The following is a 19,615-nucleotide window of genomic DNA, read 5'->3' as shown; positions in this document are numbered from 1 at the left end:
CCACGTTTCACTTAACTGTCATGTAGCATTCTGCAGTTGTAGCATTTTATTGACTTGGAACTTTGTCTTAGTATTTGTGTGACTTATTTACTGTAAATCTGGAGTGATCATGTCGCCTTATTTTGTGTGCATTACGTTGTACTTAAGGCAATGCCAAATAACAAACATACTAAGCACTGTTTCATACATTAGGTTTTTTACAAGCAACTTTACTGTTCTGCCATTTTCCTCCAGCCGGAGAGGTACAGTAGCAATTGTCTGTATGAGTCCACACACCGTCCATGCTCTTTTTATTCTGTAGAAATATGAATTTCAAACTGTGAACTTCAAATGAAACAAACACACACCAACAAACAAAACAACAAACGTAACCACTCTACAACACTGGAGTCCCTATTTTTGGGCATGTCATTATAAGCTAAAGATCTTTGATAAAAAAAAACGCTGATCCACAAGCTCATGACACATCGTCGTCATGAGGCGTTGTGAGCTTGCACAGTACAGATCGGCTGCTTGAGGAAAAAGAAAACATTTATTTTTGTTATTTATTTATTGTTTAATATGACCTATAAATGGTTATTGGATACAGGAGTAACATTTAGCCTTTCTCAAGAAGCCCATATAGTTGGCATTATACAGGGAGGCTGAGCTAACATGCCCATATACTGAACCATTTCATCAATTCATTTCCAAGACCCATAGTAGGCCTTGCCTCGTGGTCTTGTATGTAAACTGCCCCTGACTACAGCAAAATGGCTATTTCGGTACCTACGCCCCCCGCCGCCCGCCCCCACCAACACTAATTGGCATGTCAGGTACACACTAGAACATGGTGTTATTTGACTTTTTATACTGTAGGTTATGTGCAACATGAAGCAATTATGCACACTTGTAATATTTTCTATTTTCATATGAGATTTAAGTACGTTTTGTACTCGCTGCCATTTTTTTTCTTCCTTGCATGAAATGCAAGAGAGAGGAGGTGAAAAATGTATTTGCATTTGGTACCCCGGTAGTAAAAAAACAGTGGGCAAAACTTTATTGTTTCATAATTTGATTTTCCAAACTATGCCAAGTATTTACAAGCTATTTTTAGAATAAATTAAAAGAAGTATCATCCATGGTTTCTTTTTTTCCTTTAGGGCATACTATTTGTATCTATAAATCTGGGCATAATCCATAGTCATATGATTGTGCTACTGTTGTATGATACTGCAGTCTGATTCATAAATAAACTCTTTGCATGAAGGTGGTGTTTGTGATCAATCTGGCCAATGGGGCTATTTCATCAAATTAATGGCTTGTTTCATATCCTCCATTTGACAATCTCTATGCTTACAAAGATCATATGTCCTCCTTGGTTTGGTCGACCATCTCGACCGTCTCGAGATGGTCGAGATGGTCGAGAAGGTCGAGATGGTCGAGTTGAAAATGTTGTAATCTACATGAACAATAGCATATGATATCATTATCTTGCATAAGTGACAAATAGACATTGATTCGTTTCGGCTGGAAATATAATATGAGCACTGTAGCAATTTTTAGCGAGAAGTAATTTCAGGCCATACGTTTTTGTTTTGTTTTTTCATCCTGCAGGGGAATTTCTGTTTCAGCTGTACCCAGCTGAGTGATACCTGGGTACCTGGGTATCTGGGACCTTCAAGTCCGGACTCCCAGGCGGGGGTCTAAGCATTCAGCTACTGTATGGCCAGCCATGCTACATGTGCAGTACATGTGCTTCTGGAGATGATATAATCATGTATCTGTCAATCTTCTATATTTGGAGAACGTTTGGACCTTTGTTCTCTTAGTGAAGAGACTATTTCTCCACCTAGTACATAATATGTTGGGTGGAGAGATAGTCTCGATACGATAGAGACCACTATTTTGTATCAGTGATCATACATGTAATTGCAATGTGAGAGTGCGGTCTAGCCAACAACAACTTGAGACTCCTGAACACAGGGTCAGGGTCATAGTAGCCTAACTAAAGCATCAAAGAGCATATAGGGCATGAAAAGGAAAATTAATGTATTGCGTGTGGCAGGAAATCATAAAGGTTCCATTTTGGCATATTATTTTCACTGTAAAAATAGCCTTAACTGTTTTTCTCACAGCTGGGTATTTGTTACTGTACCCCCTGTGCAGTAACAAATACCCGACTGTAAGAAGGGAAAAAAAGCTAAATGATCAGCAGTTTAGTCATCCTTTATGCCTTGACAATACCCAGTGGCCTCATTTTAAATTATTCCACAGAACGGTTGTTTGCTGAGTGCACACACACACAGTCCCATGTGACACATACAGTTATACACACCGGGGAGTTGTCCAGTACAACCACCGTGGGCCATCCATTCCAGCATCTTGACTTAGGGAAATATGGGATAAGTGTCTTTTAAAAATAGGAGCGGATAGTATTACTAGTCAATCACTCAGCAGGAGATTGTTGCCCTAATTCCTTATTCAAATACTGCTTCACTTACCCCCCTTCTAAGTTTTAAGTTTTAACACACTGTTTTTCTCCTATCAGTGATGGTTTTCGCTCCTGGTGTGTGTGTGTGTGTGTGTGTGTGTGTGTGTGTGTGTGTGTGTGTGTGTGTGCGCGCGTGTGTGTGTGCGTGTGCGTGTGCGTGTGCGTGTGTGTGTGTGTGTGTGTGTGTGTGTGTGTGTGTGTGTGTGTGTGTGTGCGTGTGTGTGTGTGTGTGTGTGTGTGTGCGTGCCTGCGCGTGTGCGTGCGTGCGTGTGTGTCTGTGTGTGCACCTAATCCGATGGGTTGTCCATCGTAGTGTGCATGTACCAGTAGACCAAGGAAGACATTCCCAGTGCCACCACAAATGATTAAAATAAGCCTCATGGTGTCACTATGCCAAGGACTTAAACTTTGACATCTTTGTGCATTTATTATTTATGTTTGCACCACAGATGACGGGACACTGTATTTCTGACTGTAGACCCTCATAGATTTTATGCATGTTTTTGATATTTAGCTAAACAGTAGAAGTTCTACAGCTAGGGCCAGAGCTGACATGCAGGCCCAGGCCTGGAGGCCCAAAAGGGTGGCCCTTGGAAAATGGGGCCAACTGAGACCTACTGTTCCAGAGCCTGACCCTGAACTTCAGATGCCAAACCAAAACAGGTAAAGTAAAAGTAAAGGCTACCTTGGGCCCAGAGTAATATGTGGGCCCCAAAGATCCTAGGGCTATCACTTGGTTAGAAAGTTTAACAGGATAATGACAGAGGGAGAAGCTGTCCCTGAATCTGGCGGTTGAAATCCTGAAGACATCTGTAGCCCTTTCGCCTCTGTGAACGGGAGGGGTGGAAAAGTCTGTTGTTGGGGTGGGAGACATCCTTGATAATACTGAGGGCCTTAGGGCCGATTCATACTCCTATTTTACCGCTGTTTCGGCGCTGTAGTGCCGAAATGATTTTGGCTTGTCAGAGATTTTCAGTAGCACCGAAGAGACGACTTTAGGACGGTACCCGCCCCCCCCCGAACCTCAAATGACGTCACATTGTAGGCTCTACAGAGCCGAACCGACTTTTATTCGGCTCTAAAATAGGAGTATGAATCGGCCCTTAGACCGGCAGCATTGTTTGCCGTTTTCACCACCCTTTGCAGTGATTTCCGCTCCAAGACAGTGGTAAAAGTGCAACATGACATGATGACAGCACTTTATCCAGTTGCATGTACAGTACTATACTGCATAATATGGCGGAGATTTCAATTACTTACTTGGAGAAGACTTGTCAAGTAATTTGTGGTTTATCATGAAGTGTGTACTGATGTCTCGTCTCATTAATTGTGTGGTGGTGTGGCTGATGCTGATTGGGGTCAGGTCATGCACACACTCACGCACTCACTCACACATGCACGCACGCACGCACGCACGCACGCACACAGTAACTATAACAATAAAAGTATAGTTGCACTGCTCAGTTAGCGCAGGTGCAATTTATTTTGTAACAAATGCCTGATGCCAGAGACCTTTGCTCTCATGAAATATCTGAGATCATTTTCTAGATGATTGAACATGCATTTTATAATTGCTAGTTTGGCCACTTCAAATACACTTAAACTTAAAATAACTAATAACTGAAAATAGGCTGTGACGTGTTGTAAGTCGTGAAGTCTATTTTCGGTGCATGGCACGCTTCCATAAAAGACATATGCTGTCATTGCTGACTTCTATGGAATCCAAATGACTATAATCAGCCATGGTGACTCACTGACTGAGACTGTAATCCATGGATATTGATAACATACCTGGACCATTGATAGGCTATATGCCAGTCATGCAGGGTCGTTCCTGTGTTAGTTTGCACGTTACCACTCCCCTGTGATATAATTCACTGTGGTTCACTTTATGGCCCTGAGGCCATCCTGGGCCCAGCACACATGGACTCAAGATCCGGCCCTGAGGCCCTGAACACTGCATATTTTACCTATAGCCTATAGTAGGCTACCACTCCTGTGCCTCATACTATAGGCTACCTTACATTATGCCCACATATACTTTATGCTCTGTGCACAGCCTATTTATTTATTTCTTATATATGTTGTATGTAGGCCTGCCGCCTATAACTACAATTGTGAATGCAATTAGGAAGGACCTCCTTTCTATCTGGTGTATAGCTACTTCATAAAGATGAAGTTATGATTGATAGCTATAGGGGTCTTTCCTTAATTCTTGCTCAAAACATTTTTAGACAATTTAAAAATGTTCTTTTATTTAAATTTTATAATACATAGGCTACTTTCTAGCATTGGGTGTTATAATCAAGACAACAGAAGTGGGTGGCTTTCAGGAAAATAATAAAGTCCAGATTGACATATATTCTGAAGACAGTCGTGCTGCCGTTCAGATTATAAAATCCCCTGAACGTTGTGGCACAAAAATATAATAACCTTAAATGTTAAGATGAAATGCTATATCAAACCCAAGGCCATTAAATCTGTTTTAGGCACAACACACATAGGCTATGAGTTACGCTTGCCACAGCCCAGTCTTCAAACAATTGCCAATTTGCTGACGTCACTGGCACGCGGATATAAGCCCGCCTACCTATACTCCAAAGACACGTTTGATAAAACACGTGGTAGGCCTAGGATATAGGCTATATAAATTTGTTTACATACATTTATACGAATTTAAACTAACTTCTGACTGAGTCAATTACAAGTTACAACATAGGCTACATCAACAGACTACTGTAGTAGGCCTATAGTATTAGTCAATGAATCACTGTCAGACAGTCGGTTGTCATCACAGCTGCTCTACAGTCGGTAAGTGAACTGTTGTCGCTCCACACAGCTGTCAATATGGGGAATACGACATTTCAGAAATGCAGCGCAGTGACAGATGTAGGCTATCCAAATGCCGCCCATACATACTACATTCATTCTCATTCGTCATTCATAACTTGCATGCATCGTGGAATGTGCCACGGCAGGTGGCAAAGAAACAATTAAACGACGACACTATAGTTCAACACACAACACAACAAACTGTGAAACTCACTCACTCAAACCATAGGCTATATGAGACGATGGGGAAGGCTCTTTTGTTTCTCACTTTGAACTTATACCACATAATTATGATACTACTTACTACCGTGTAAATGAGCTATTTTGATTTAGGATTTGGTTGACTGCATTACCTGCAATAGCAGAATAAAGGCACTAGATGACGACAAACTATAATCCACTGCTAAAGCCTCCCCTACGCTATAAGAGTTGTGACAAGATTTTGGAAAGATTTTTAAAAGACTACATTCTAGTAGTCTATGAGATGAGATGAGATGATGATAATGTGATGAGATACACTGTATTAATCCCCAAAGGTAAATTGAGGCGTTACAGCAGCATAATGTGACAAAAAACTACTAGACAAACACAAAAACAAAAACAGGTGGACATTAAATACAAAACAAGCCCACGATAGGACCATTATGCATTGAGTCTAATTTAGTCTTATAAAAAATCTTGCCAAAACTTGTTGCATGATAATAATAACACAATGATATTGTGTTCCAAAAAATGTATTTGCAATATCCATCCAGCCCATTGAGGTAATTTAGTCAGTCATGGAAATTATTTTGAGTTTATCAATGCATTCAAAGAAAAACAATAATAAGGTTTCCTTTGTGTGGAAAATAGAACTGCTACATCTCCTGTCATTGTGCAAGGTTGTCTTCTGGGTCAGACAGGACCCATTTGTGGGTCACAGACACATTTTTATGGGTCCCTTTATTTTTTTGTTTCCTACATTAGTTTATAAAAGAAAATCCAAAAAAGCAAAACAAAATCATGAATTAAAAACAAATTAAAATTATGATAATTTTAAAGTAATTACCATGAATAAATAAAATACATTTTTCATATTTAATATTTAATTTAATTCCATAAATTAGAAAACAAATGTTTAAGAAGTATAGTGAAAATAGTCCACATTGTGAGCTCGTAGATCATCTATTTTCATTAGTTTGGGTCCCGGGAAACATCTAATTTCTCCTTTTGGGTCACGACTCACGGGTTAAAACGTTTTGGAAACACAGCTCTCACACACAGTTCTTTGATTCTGCAGGACGCAGCAGCCCGCTGGTGGTGGAGGAGGATGATTGTTGTTTTAAACAGCTGATTGGAAAGATCCACCCTTCCTTCACTGCTGCTGCTGCTGCTGCATGGAGCCTGCATGGCCTGGGCCGTCTCTCTCTCTCCCCCTCCTGGCTATTTATGGCAGATGCCCCCGCTACTCTACCCAGGCTCCTCGCTTCAGCCCATACATGGTTGCTACTGGATGAGGTTACCATGCCGGTTTTGGCCTGTGCTCCCACCTCAACCCCGTGGAGTCTCTCTCTCTCGCTGTCTCCCTGCCTCTCTCTCTCTCCCTCTCTGCTGTCATGCCAGCGTTGTTGGCTGGCTATGGGATGGACGTTTTGGAATGTACCCCTGCGGGGGCAGAGCTACACAGAGGAGAGGACTCCTTTAGACCCCATCCCACAAATAGTTCCAACAAGCACCTGAAGTGTTACCAGCCGCTGCTCCTCCTGTTGGGGTGTTTTGTTCTCCACCTCCCTCTGCCCTCCCCCTCTGCTCTCTCTCTCTCTCTCTCTCTCTCTCTCTCTCTCTCTCTCTCTCTCTCTCTCTCTCTCTCTCTCTCTCTCTCTCTCTCTCTCTCATCCTCCCTCAGTCCCTTCCCTCCCTCAACCCTGGTCTCTCTCCCTCTCTCTCTCTTCTTGCCATTCTTTCTCTACCCTCCTTTCTTTTCCTGTGCGTTCCTGTGTCTGGACTCTGGACTGATTTATTTGGCCCTCGGTGCTGCACACAGCGCAGACCTTGTGGGAAAGCACCACAGGCTATATTCATCAGCAGCTGAAGTTGGATCAGGTTGTTGGCAGCGGATGGTTCTGGAGCCGCGGTTACAGGTTGACCTTCTCACACCTGCATCTCCAGCAACCCTCGGCACACACTGTCTTCTTGGACAGAGAGAGAAAAAACACACACAAATAAGGACAAATAACTAAACAAAAAAACTGGAACTTTCCTTTGCTGTCTGGATAAATGGAATTCATTTATGAATCCTGTTGCTGCCTCACCTGTTGAGTGTCCGTGCTTCAATTGGAATTAGACAAAGTAAGTCGCTCTCGTTTTTCCTTCTGTTGTCAGGTTTGGTTTCACTGAACATAGTAGATGTTTTTATCATGAGCAACAGGGTATATGATATTGGCAACTGGCAAGTTCTCCTTCATAAGAACGTAAGAACATTGTCACAGTGCTGACAATGTGGAGGCAATTTAATGTATTTCTCATATACTGTGTAGTCAGTTATACACTCTTAGGACTGGAACAAACATTTTGTAATGTATAAATGAGGCTATGTTTCCATGTCATTTATGGAAAGGTGAAAGATTTGTGCATCCTTTACTGAAGGCCCATTTAAATACCTCTGTTGCTACAGCGCCCGGATGGAGCTCCACATGTCGTTAAGGGTGGTATTATAAGCTGTCTGCTCTGCCAACCACTTTGGCAGGTAACAAATCATCGTTTAGAGGCTCCCTTCTACATTCGTTTTACTGGTAACAGATTGAAAGACTAATACGCTTGCCTTATGTATACTGCATTTGGATAGTGGTAATCGTAATCCAAAGATTTGTAATGACCCAAGTGCAAGAAGACTCAGTGCTGCAAAGGCATTTTCACAGCTGACAAATTAGTTACTGATTATACTCGCTGGACACAAGACAAAAGGCATTGGTTTTCAACCAGTGGTCCACTGATCCCAGCCGGTCCTTGAGAGGGTTCCAGGTGGTCCCCAGCTAAATGATGGAGAGTTGGTAACCAAATGGACCCTTATAGATCTTTAACTCTTGAGAGCGTAAAGTTAAACCAAATACGGGTCCATTTGGTTTCATTTTACGCTTTCAAGAGTTAAATTATTGTTAAACATCTGAATTACTTAATTTAGGCTACAAGAATCTACACAATTAGAGAATGTAGAAGAATTGTCATTTTGGTCAACGTTTGCCTGGAATTTGCCTGCACAGCATGGAATTGTGGACAAAGACTAAAGTCTTTAGTTTTGGGTCTGAGAGGCTAAATGTCATCAAATGGTGGTCCGTGGCTCAAATGCTGAATAAATAGTGGGGCCTGGTATCAAAATGGTTGAATACCACTGGGATAGGGTCAACTCGCCGTCCTAAGCTGGTGTTTCATTTGATGTTGCTTTTTGCAACATGATGGCGTGCTGGACGGGCGATGCAACTGGTGAGCCAAACTAGTCACACCTCCCTCCCTCTGTTTGACATGCTGGATCTGTCTCATGTGACAACCAGCGCTGTAAAGTAACTGAGTACAGTAACATTTTGAGGTATTTCATACTTTAGCAGAGTATTTCCGAATTCCAATACTTTTACTTCTACTCCACTACATCCCGGAGGACACTATTACTTTTATTCTACAATTATAGCTGGTTATTTTTTTAGGTTTAGATTTTTATTGCATAAATTAACTACTTAAGCTCTCTATAAGTAGGTATGTATTTGAAAATAGCCGATCTACAAGCTCAAGATGCGACAGGTTGTGAGCTTGTAGATCTGGTATATTATCAAAAGATTTTTTTAATAATAGCATAAAACTTTAAATGGGACCATCTGCATAATGAGTACTTTTACCGTTGGTACTTGAAGCACATTTTGATGCCAATACTTGTGTTGTACTTTTACTCAAGTACATTTTGAATTGCGGACCTTTACTGTTATTTCTATATTGCAGTATTGATACTTTTACTTAAGTAAAAATTGCGAGTAATATTTCCACCGCTGCATGTGACCACATGGGGATTGGTTTTCTCAATGCCAGAAGGCTGTGTGCTTGGTATGGCCGCATGATATCTGGTATGTTTTTGGCTAAGGTGCTGGTTCTGTCAGTACCCAAGTGTTATTTCTCAGAAGTTTTGTTTTTATTGTGTGTGTGTGTGTGTGTGTGTGTGTGTGTGTGTGTGTGTGTGTGTGTGTGTGTGTGTGTGTGTGTGTGTGTGTGTGTGTGTGTGTGTGTGTGTGTGTGTGTGTGTGTGTGTGTGTGTGTGTGTGTGTGTGTGTGTGTGTGGTGCATGGCCTCTTGCTTCTGCTGTTTAGTGGCCTGCACCTGTTATCTCCGTCAGAAGCAGACAGGTTTACTGGCCCTACGCTTGACCCTGTGCTGCGGGACTCTCCCCCGGCCGTCTAAAATATAACCAGACACGTCGCACAAGCACAAACATTTAATTTGCCAAGTGCAACACAGTAAATATAAATATACTACTGCGTGCAAACAACGATAACTGGCGCTCTAATGCACAATAGTGTACGTAATCGCATATAGAGTTTGACTTGGCTTTCATTCACATTGGAATTGGGGCATTCATTTTAGTTTGACTCGGTTTTGACTCGGTTCCACAGATAAATATTGTGAAAATAGCAGATCTACAAGCTCACAACGCATCACGTTGCAAGTTGTTGTGAGCTTGCAGATCGACTATTTTAGAAAATTTTGCCTTTTTCTTATTTATTATTTGACAATTTGGCCAATGTTTGATCAGTTTATATAGCTTGTTGATTACTTTTGATGCAGTAATGGTATTCTTTCTTTCTTTTTTGGTATTAAAAATGTCTTAAAAGTCCTTAAATTGTCACTTTACTGTCATCTGGACCCCCCCCTCCTTCCCCAAATCATCTTGGGTTCCTGACCTACAAGTTGACAACCACTGGTGTAGGGCAGAGGTTCCCAAAGTGGGGTCTGAGGACCCCCAGGGGTCCTTGAGGGAGTTCCAGGGGGTCCCCAGCTAAATGATAGTTTGGAACCAAATGGACCATTATGGGTCTGTATAACTCTGATGGTCCATTTGTACACTCTCAGAGTTAAATTAACATTGATTTTACAATATAAATTGGGGGTCCCAGAGATAGAAATGCTATTAAATGGGGTCCGTGGACTAATGTGCAAGTCAAACTGGGGGTCCTTGAAATTAAACTAGTTGCTAGAGCTGTAAAAATCTTCTCTTATGGAGGGTCCCTGGCATATCTATTCAAATGGGGGTATGCAGGCTAATTAGTGTCAATTTGGGGGTCCTTGACATGAAAAAGTTTGGGAACCACTGGTGTAGTTCAGTGCATATGAAGAGTATAGTATAAAGAGTATATACTGTATGGCTGTGTGACGCGGTGTAAACTTGTAGCGTGGTTATTTGTTTGTGCACATTTAGAAGCCTGGTGCCCAAAATAGGGACCCAGGTTGAAAGTGCTGAAACCTTTCAAGGTGCCCTTGAGCAAGACATTGAAACCCTACCTTTGAGTCACGCTGGAGTAGACCATCCGCCCCACTTTACGGTATACATGTACACGATAAAGTCTAATTTATTGTTTGTAAGCATAATTAGGGCTGTCACGATTACAAATGTAATTTGGCGATTAATTGTCACACAGATAATTCTGATTAACGTTATTTGTTTTTGCATAGAACTTTGGAATGTTACAATTTGTATTTTTGTTTGCCTTTTAGGTTCCGTAATCACAAATTGCACAGGGCAGATATGACAAATCACTGAAATATACAAAGAAATCACTGACAAATGTAATACTTACAAAAAAAAACTTTCCAGAGAATGGACAAAATAGCGGAAATAGTTGATCTACAAGCTTACAACACGGTACGAAGTGACATGTTGTAACTTGTAAGCACACACACACACACACACGCACACATGCACGTATGCTGAACTGTACGAGTGAAAAGAGTGTCGCGGTGCATCCCTACTTATATTTCTACATTCCCAGAGCTAACTTAACAGTCGTGTGTGTAGACTTGTTAATTTGACTGGTGTTTAGTTATCATCTCCTTCCTCTCATTTTACTCTGTCCATTTAAAGCAGCAGCTCCTTCCAGAGTGGCTGGGTGGGGGGGTTGAGCAGCACATACCGACCTTTGCCCAGTCCACCGCTTGAGACACCCAAATGAACCCTCCATCCGTCCAATGCGATGCGTTGCATCACTGTCTGCTAGGGACACAGCATTCTGTTCCCTCACTGCATCACTGTCTGCTAGGGACACAGCATTCTGTTCCCTCACTGCATCACTGTCTGCTAGGGACACGGCATTCTGTTCCCTCACTGCATCACTGTCTGCTAGGGACACGGCATTCTGTTCCCTCACTGCATCACTGTCTGCTAGGGACACGGCATTCTGTTCCCTCACTGCATCACTGTCTGCTAGGGACACGCCATTCTGTTCCCTCACTGCATCATTGTCTGCTAGGGACACGGCATTCTGTTCCCTCACTGCATCACTGTCTGCTAGGGACACGGCATTCTGTTCCCTCACTGCATCATTGTCTGCTAGGGACACGGCATTCTGTTCCCTCACTGCATCACTGTCTGCTAGGGACACGGCATTCTGTTCCCTCACTGCATCACTGTCTGCTAGGGACACGCCATTCTGTTCCCTCACTGCATCACTGTCTGCTAGGGTCACGCCATTCTGTTCCCTCACTGCATCACTGTCTGCTAGGGACACGCCATTCTGTTCCCTCACTGCATCACTGTCTGCTAGGGACACGCCATTCTGTTCCCTCACTGCATCACTGTCTGCTAGGGACACGGCATTCTGTTCCCTCACTGCATCACTGTCTGCTAGGGACACGGCATTCTGTTCCCTCACTGCATCACTGTCTGCTAGGGACACGGCATTCTGTTCCCTCACTGCATCACTGTCTGCTAGGGACACGGCATTCTGTTCCCTCACTGCCTGTCACAATTCTTACATAATCGTCTAATCGCAAGTTTGCAACTATTTGAGATAATCACAGTTTTTTTTAACGTTTCCATGTTGGAAATGTGTATATCTTTTCATTCAAACACATTCACGTTTTGAGCTTGTAGATCGGCTATTTATAAGTACAATTGTACAAACTAATACGAAGCCAAACGGAAATGTATTTTTTTTCTCCATAATGTCCAATGTTCAATGACAGAAACACAATGAAATCTTTAATTATGAATTATTTGACTGATAATTAATCGCTGAGTAAAAAAAAATCATAATGGTGACAGCCCAGTGACCCTCGCTGCCCCTTCCACTTCCGCACTGACTTCTCGCCACACGCACAGCTGTTGAGTGTGATCTCATCCTGTCAATTAACCCCCGAGGCTTTGTACCCGGCACTCGGCACATCTCTGATTGTCCTGGGCTGCCCACTGTTCCAGCCAGCGGGCGGCTTGTTGTGGGGACAGACAGGCTCTCAGCGGGCTGCTGCACACAGCAGGCAGACTGAAGGAGCCAACCTCCCTCAGGACAAGTGGATGGATTATTGTGGTCACTGCATCAAGTTCTTTATAATAGGTCGGTTTTCGGTCGGTCTAATGCGTTTTTGTGTTCATGAGAGTAATTAGAGTTTGTCATTGGCAAGAGACAACAGTACAGGATTGAACCCCCTCAGCTGTATATCAGAAGATTAATTACATCCACTAAGGTAGTGTGTTTTTGCCCCAACTGTCTGTCTGTCTGTCTGTATGAACAGATTTGCACACAACTTGGTGCAATGGTTCATCCTGGGCCAAGGAAGATCTGAGTAACACATCAGACTATAAATAAATAAAGTTGAGTTGAGTCTTGGTGGTTCTCAAACTTCTTTTAAAGTAATTTCAAGGCCCCTACATTTGTGCACCCTTCAGAGTTAAGCTAAGGGTCAATTTGGAACCCGCCCTCAACTTCAAGGAACCCTGAGGGTCCCCAGACCCCACTTGAGAACGAACCACTGCCCAAACACACACACACACACACACACACACACACACACACACACACACACACACACACACACACACACACACACACACACACACACACACACACACACACACACACACACACACACACACAAAAAAAAGCATAATATCAGTCCAAGATGATGTAGATTGATTTGGAGCAGGACAGGACAGGACAGTACCTCTTCAGTAGATTGATTTGGAGCAATATGGACAAAGCGTTCCCCGGGTCTAACATGGACATAAAATGAAGCCTGTAATTCCTTGCACTGTAAGTCGCCATATTTCTAGATCTGTTTGGGCCCAGCTGGCCATTGGCTGGCTCCGTTTGGGCCCAGCTGGCCATTGGCTGGCCCAGACAACGAGGCGGGACTTCCCCCCTTACTCTTCGTTGGTTTTTATTTTGACTGAACGGGGGGTGGCTCCCGATCATAGACTGTAATGGTAGCCACGCCCCTCAACATAAGCGACTTTATGGTATTTTTTTTAAATAAATGGGACCATAATTTTCCAAAAAGAATATTATGACATGTGAAATGAGACTTTAAACTAGTGACTGGAAGCAGAAAGTATTCATGACCATGTTTATTAAGGTAATACAGTCTAGGTGAAGTTGGGCCCAAATACATGGGCCTCTATGGAGCTATGGGGTTTTTTTGGGCCCAATGACAGCGCCACAACAGGCCATTATATGAACTTTCAGGAAGTCCCAATTTCCTTAGTGGCTTCACGAAATATCTGTCTGACTGCCCCCCTGTTTGGAGCAGGACAGGACAGTACCTCTTCAGCGCACCGCCTCTGGTAACCTCGGTCCTACCCCCTTTCACAGTTTCTCCACGGCACCATGCCTCTCTCTCTCTCTCTCTCTCTCTCTCTCTCTCTCTCTCCCCTCCCTCTCTCGGCTGATGATTTGCAGAGCTTCCTAAGTGTGATTCTGTGCTCATCGATACCCATATAAGAGCAGAGCGGTGCAGTTTTCTGCGTGCCTGCCTGGAGTGTCAAAGAGAGTTGATGCAAGGCAGAGCAGAGGAACGCAGACCTGGAACCCAGAGGGGGAGACGCCAGAGTAAACGTTCCGGGCAGGAGGCTCATATGGGGCTTTTAGCTGTCAGTGCGTTTGGGTGTTTTCAAATGGATTTACATTAGTTTGTTTCTCCCCATCTGTTTGTCTGGGTGCGTGCGTGCCCGCGCACGCGTGTTTGTGTGTGGGTTGGTGTGCTTTATGTATTTCTATTTTGCAAGTGTGTCGTGGGTCTATGTGCGTGCAGCACACGTACAGTATACACACATATTAGCGTGTTTGTGCAGTCTAAACTAAACACAGGGAAGTGGAGCTGCACTGTGTTGGTTCCAGTCTCCTAATAAAGGCACACTAGAGCAGTGGTTCTCAAAGTGGGACCAGGGGTCCTTGGAGGGGTTCCAGGGGGTCCCCAGCAAAAGTAGTTAATATAGCGTCACAATCATTTTAACCACTTTATACATTGATATGTTGTTGCATGGCTATTCAAAAATAGCAGTTCTACAAGCTCACAGTGCACCACTTATATTTTAACATAAATCTTCTGTTCTGGGGGACTCTGCCAAAAACCTTTTCACATGGGGGTCTGCGGCCAAATACATTTGGACTCAGGGGTCCTTGGCATGAAAAGGATTGAGAACCGCTGCTCTAGAGGGATAATGGAGAACAGTGCAAGGTCTACACTACAGCTTGTGGGATAGTGATGCGCCAGGAAGGAAGCTAGAGATAGTGTAAACAAGCGTCTCCTAACATAGTCAAATATGGACTGTTAATTTAACTGTAAAAGTGGAAAGTGAGACCTGTATGGGCAAATGAACACTGTGGGTTCTTACTGTGTATAATAGCCCAAGTTAACATATTGTAGACTGCATGGTTTCCAAATGCATCCCTTAGGCTGACACAAATATTCAGAGTGAATTAAATGAATTACAGCTGGAGAATAATGCTTCAGTTCCTTGATCATCAACATTGCATGATTGTCACCAATTGGAATTGGTGACACAATTGGTGAATTGGAACCACAAGATTCAGTGATCGCCCTTTAGTTTGTAGTTTGTTTTTAATAATTATAAATTTTTAAGCGTGTGTGCGTGCGTGTGCGCATGAGTGCGTCCGGGGCTAATTTTGCAAGCCGTGCCACTGGACCACCACTCCCATTTGTTTTAATATTCTGTTTTATATTTAACATATATATTTAACATTGTAAAGTGGCAGATGCCACTTTACATTTGTACACACTGAGAGTTATGAGGATCTGTGGACTAAAATGCATACCAAACTGGTCGTCTTAGTTCAGCTCAAATCTGATTCATACACGGTTGAAAGTCAGTGTCGCGGGCCACCAAAAATAGCTGATATGCAAGCTCACAACACGCCGTATAGGCAACGTGTTGTGAGCTTGTACATCGGCTAAGTACTTAAATCAAATCTCTAGGCTCCAGCGGAAGGCCATGCCTCATGCCGTGTCACTCGTACCGTACACACGGCAGTAAGTAAGTAGTGTAAAGCTGCCGTACGGGGACGCAGTGGAACAACGGATCATGTGGTATTGGTTTCCAATAGGAAAAGACAAGCCACAGCATTACTGGCTGCATGGCATGCGCCAGCGAGCTTCTCAGCTCGAAAGCTTAATCTTCATTAGTTCAACCTTTTGATGTGTTGAGACTGAGAGGAGAGTCCCCCCACTGTGCTTTGATGGCTCTCTCTCGTCAGCCTCTCCACACGGTGTGTCCGCATGAGATTTGTTTAATTTATTACGTAATAGATTTGGTTCGCTTTGTGCCCGGACGCAGTTGTGAAGGAGCAATCAAGTGAACTCCAGTGGTGGAAGTAACTAAGTAGTAGCCTACATTTACTTAAGTAAAACTTTTAGGTATTATATTATTGCAAAACATTCACTTCAGCACTATACATTTCAGCCATTTGAAAATGGGCGATGTACAAGCTCACAATGCATCATGATGCGACGCATTGTGAGCTTGTAGATCTGCTATTTTCAAAAGGTTTTTAGACATGTGAAAACTTGAATGAGTACTATTATTTTGAACTTACATGAAGACTACCTTACTTATCTATTTCGCAACGCAGGCATTCATATCCTTTCCTAGCACGTCGTCAACTCATACCAAAGCTGGACAAATCCCTCCGAACCGCATGCAGCTTTTCATACACGTGAGCTTTGAGTGATTATTATTTCACAATTTACATGTTGCATGAACTTCATTCCTTTGCTAGGCCGAATGGAACTCGGTGTTCTTGTTAGCTGGCCAATTGCAAATGTCATTAAATGCTGGCAAAAGAGAAAATAATTAGTGGCTTCTGTGAAGTCCAGAACCCGGCATTTGTAGTGAATTAACACCTTTCGAATGGCCCGCCCTATTCTGAGGGAGGAGGCCTTGTACAATACAATACAGTACAGTACCACTCAGTTTAGACGGCTCAGATTTCCTCTGTGCTAATAGCTTTATTGCTATTGCACAGCGCATTGAAGTATAGCTGTTCTCTGTCGTTCTCAACACTTAACAATTAGATTTGTGTCACAACATTATGTTAGAACATGAACAGAAAAGAAAGCGGGACAGAAAAAGCTGTAAGAAAAAACAACCCTGTGGGAGAAAAATACCTCGCCGACTGTGTGTGAGCTGAACATGTGGTAGTTTTCTTCAGTGACACGTGCTGTAAAACAAGTGATCATTTCATCGACTCTTCTACAATGTGGGGGCACCTCATGTTTACTTGAGTTGTCTTCAGGCAGCGGCAGGACCCGAGACAGCCCGCCGTATTTAAGCATGTGACTTGTTTTATTCGTGGAAACACCAGTTGACGATGACGTCTAGAGGCCTCTCGACAAATTGTACGAAATGGGTGTGTGTGTGTGTGTGTGTGTGTGTGTGTGTGTGTGTGTGTGTGTGTGTGTGTGTGTGTGTGTGTGTGTGTGTGTGTGTGTGTGTGTGTGTGTGTGTGTGTGTGTGTGTGTGTGTGTGTGTGTGTGTGTGTGTGTGTGTGTGTGTGTGTGTGTGTGTGTGTGTGTGTGTGTGTGTGTGTGGTGAGGGGGTCAAAATATCATGTTTGTTGTCGAGGGGTGTGCCAGAACCAGCGTGTGAGAGAGAAAAATGGGGAGGGGTGGTACTAACTAAGCATCATTCTAGAAAGAGTCTTGAGAAATATAGAGAGAGGGGGATTGAGAGATAAATAAGAAGGTATACAAATGAAGCGCCCAAAAGAGTAAGTGGCACAGCAAAGTGGAGGGAGAAAAACCATCAAGAAGACATACCTTCTTACAGTAAGCCCTATAATACATTGTTGCTGTTGGGCAGAAATATTTTTAACCAAATTATCCTAATTATGATGTTTTTGTTTTTTATGCAGTCATGTATTTTGTAAAATTCTATATTTCTTGCATAGGTATAGGCCTCGTATAAGCCCCTCAGGCTTTTTGCCTCAGCCTAGCACTTTACACCTTTTTATATTTGTATGTTTATTGTATTGTTTTTTATACTGTGCTGAATAAATAAATACATACAAAAAATACAAAATAATAAAACACAAAAAAAAGAAGAAAAAAAACAGTAATCCTGGTCTCTTAACTGCCTCCCCCTGGCCAGCCGGGGCGCCTGATGGAGGGGAATGGAACTGGTTGGAATAACGTGTTCCTTCCACACGCTACGTCCAACTGGGGAAACTCCCCCCTGTCAGGTGCAAAGAAGCAGCTTGGACACCCAGGCATTGAAGGAAGCATGAGGTCAGTCCGTTGCTCTCCCCGGAGGGTATGTAGACCCCAGGATCACATTAGATAATTGACACTGGGTGAAAAATGGGTTGCAAAATCGTGGGATAAAAAGATTATGAAAAAAAAAGAATCAATACTTAGTTATCCCCATTCCTTAACTTTCTTTGTTTGTATTTTAATGGCCTACTTGTAACACAAAAGTAGCATAAATAGCCGATCTACAAGCTTAAACGTGTCACATTTTTAGTTTGTATATCGGCTATTTATTTTTTTTATCCTGAAAAACAGTAACAGTATTGGACATAATAGAGTTTCCACCCGACAGCAACAATATTTCGGAGAAAAAGTTCTGAAACTGTCGTTACGTTTTCAGAATTTTTTTGAAATCTCTAGCCCAAGATGACACGCTCAAAACAACATGTACGGCAGATATATTGATAGTGGTTACTTGATACTCTCGTAAATCGGTGTCTGTGCCTGCGGAAAAAAAACAGCCGGTCTTCAACGTGCGACACATTGCTGCGCAATGTAGTATCAACCAGGCCTTATGCACGTGTGTAGCCAGCCTGCTGGTAAACACTAACACAGGCTTGGGGGGGGGGGGGGCTGGACCCCTCAGGCAGCTAGCCACTCACAATGCATGTTGCCTTATTAGGGGTGTCTACAGGGAGACCAAACTGACACTGACTGCACAGGCTGGGCCATCGGGTGTGAGTGTGAGGGAGGGACAGACAGACAGACAGACAGACAGACAGAGTGAATGAGAAAGAGAATAAATAAGGGCAACGGGGGAAAAAAAGAGTGCTGGGGGGGATAAGAGTGAGAAAGTCCCCAGGACTTTTTTGTGTTATCCTTTCTGTGTGTTTTTTATCCATTGTCTGACTTCACCTCGCGCTGTTTACATTTCTGTCTATTGTAAAGTATTCCATCAAAGAGAGAGAGAGAGAGAGAGAGCTGATGCACTTATCCAGAGTAACTTAAAATTAGTGAGCACAGGTAAATATGGGGAAATTCTCAAAATGTTAAAAATGTCTCAATTATTTATTATTTTTTCAAAAAATAGCAGATCTGCAAGCTCTCAACACATTGCAAGCTTGTAGGGGGCTATTCGCTATTTGTCGTACAAAAAGAAATCCTCACAGCTAGAAGGTCCTGGGTTCGATTCACGCTGGGGATGCTGTGGGCGCTGGCGGCGTGTTTCCCTCCTCCGCGTCATCAGTGCCCATACCCGAGGCGGGGTTGACGAAAGGGCCTTTATGTGTGGAGTTTGCATGTTCTCCCCGTGTCCCCTAGGGTAGGTACCCTCACAAAAAACATGCAGTAATCCAGGTCTCTAAACTGCCTCCCCCTGGCTAGCCGGGGCGCCTGATGGAGGGGAAAGGAACTGGTTGGAATAACGTGTTCCTTCCACGCGCTATACGTCCAACCAGGGAAACTCCCCCCTGTCAGGTGTAAAGGAGCAACTTGGACACTCATGCATGAAGGAAGCATGAGTTCAAGTCCGTTGCTCTCCCCAGGTTGGTGGAGGATGTGTAGAGCCCAGGATCACATTAGATAATTGACACATGGGTG

The 19,615-nt window shown here is 43.1% G+C and overlaps 1 protein-coding gene across 5 annotated transcripts in view; it reads left to right on the top strand.

Annotated features, from left to right (window-relative positions):
- Positions 1-7,131: 7,131 nt before the first annotated feature.
- LOC310870393 (supervillin-like) overlaps positions 7,132-19,615 on the top strand; it is an 89,494-nt gene continuing 77,010 nt past the window's right edge. For 4 of the 5 annotated variants that reach the window (XM_083781590.1, XM_083781593.1, XM_083781591.1 and 1 more), the window contains exon 1: positions 7,133-7,633. The gene's annotated coding sequence lies outside the window, so the exon portion shown is untranslated. Of the gene's footprint in view, positions 7,634-19,615 lie in introns of all 5 variants that reach the window. The other variant, XM_083781592.1, reaches the window with a different exon arrangement.

This window comes from Protomyctophum parallelum (genome assembly GCF_964188405.1).
Source record: "Protomyctophum parallelum genome assembly, chromosome: 14".
Classification (NCBI taxonomy): domain Eukaryota; kingdom Metazoa; phylum Chordata; class Actinopteri; order Myctophiformes; family Myctophidae; genus Protomyctophum; species Protomyctophum parallelum.
This window is presented reverse-complemented; position numbering and strand designations above follow the sequence as displayed.